This window comes from Physeter macrocephalus, chromosome 6 (genome assembly GCF_002837175.3).
Source record: "Physeter macrocephalus isolate SW-GA chromosome 6, ASM283717v5, whole genome shotgun sequence".
NCBI classification, from domain to species: Eukaryota; Metazoa; Chordata; class Mammalia; order Artiodactyla; family Physeteridae; genus Physeter; species Physeter macrocephalus.
The window spans coordinates 88426655-88428111 of NC_041219.1; the positions used below are offsets into that span (position 1 = coordinate 88426655).

Sequence of the window (1457 nt, forward strand, 5' to 3'; positions counted from 1 at the left end):
AAGAAAAAAGAATAAACAGAGACAAAAGAATAGGGACGGGACCTGCACCAGTGGGAGGGAGCTGTGAAGGAGGAAAGGTTTCCACACACTAGAAGCCCCTTCGCGGGTGGAGACTGCGGGTGGCAGAGGCGGGAAGCTTCAGAGCCGGGAGGAGAGCGCAGCCACAGGGGTGCGGAGGGCAAAGCAGACAGATTCTCGCACAGAGGATCGGTGCCGACCAGCACTCACCAGCCCGAGAGGCTTGTCTGCTCACCCGCCGGGATGGGCAGGGGCTGGGAGCTGAGGCTCCGACGTTGGTCGGATCGCAGGGAGAGGACTGGCAGTGTGAACACAGCCTGCAGGGGGATAGTGCGCCACGGCTAGCCGGGAGGGAGTCTGGGAAAAAGTCCGGACCTGCCGAAGAGGCAAGAGACTTTTTCTTCCCTCTTTGTTTCTTGGTGCGCGAGAGGAAGGGATTAAGAGCGCTGCTTAAAGGAGCTCCAGAGAAGGGTGTGAGCCACGGCTATCAGTGTGGACCCCAGAGACGGGCATGAGACGCTAAGGCCGCTGCTGCCGCCGCCAAAAAGAAGCCTGTGTGCAAGCACAGGTCACTATCCACATCTCCCCTCCCGGGAGCCTGTGCAGCCGCCACTGCCAGGGTCCCATGATCCAGGGACAACTTTCCCGGGAGAATGCACAGTGTGCCACAGGCTGGTACAACATCACGCCGGCCTCTGCCACCGCAGGCTCGCCACACACTCCGTGCCCCTCCCTCCCCCCGGCCTGAGCGAGCCAGAGCCCCCGAATCAGCTGCTCCTTTAACCCCGTCCTGTCTGAGCGAAGAACAGACGCCCTCAGGCGACCTACATGCAGAGGCAGGGCCAAATCCAAAGCTGAACCCCGGGAGCTGTGCATTCCTTTTTTCTTTGTTTTACTTAAAAATTTTTTTTTCTTAATAATTTTTTATTTTAATAACTTTATTTTACTTTATTTCTCTCTCTCTCTCTCTCTTTCTACATTTTCTCCCTTTTATTCTGAGCCGTGTGGATTAAAGGCTCTTGGTGCTGCAGCCAGGAATCAGTGCTGTGCCTCTGAGGTGGAAGAGGCAACTTCAGGACTCGGGTCCACAAGAGACCTCCCAGCTCCACGTAATATCAAATGGCAAAAATCTCCCAGAGACCTACATCTCAACACCAACACCCAGCTTCACTCAACGAACAGCAAGCTACAGTGCTGGACACCCTATGCCCAACAAATAGCAAGACAGGAACACAAGTCCACCCATTAACAGAGAGGCTGCCTAAAATCATAATAAGGCCACAGACACCCCAAAACACACCACCAGATGTGGACCTACCCACCAGAAAGACAAGATCCAGCCTCATCCACCAGAACACAGGCACTAGTCCCCTCCACCAGGAAGCCTACACAACCCACTGAACCAACTTTAGCCACTGGGGACAGACACCAAAAACAAC

The 1457-nt window shown here is 54.9% G+C and overlaps 1 protein-coding gene across 5 annotated transcripts in view; it reads right to left on the reverse strand.

Moving 5' to 3' along the window:
* ATF1 (activating transcription factor 1) overlaps positions 1-1457 on the reverse strand; it is a 67901-nt gene that overhangs the window by 17516 nt on the left and 48928 nt on the right. The window lies entirely within an intron of this gene.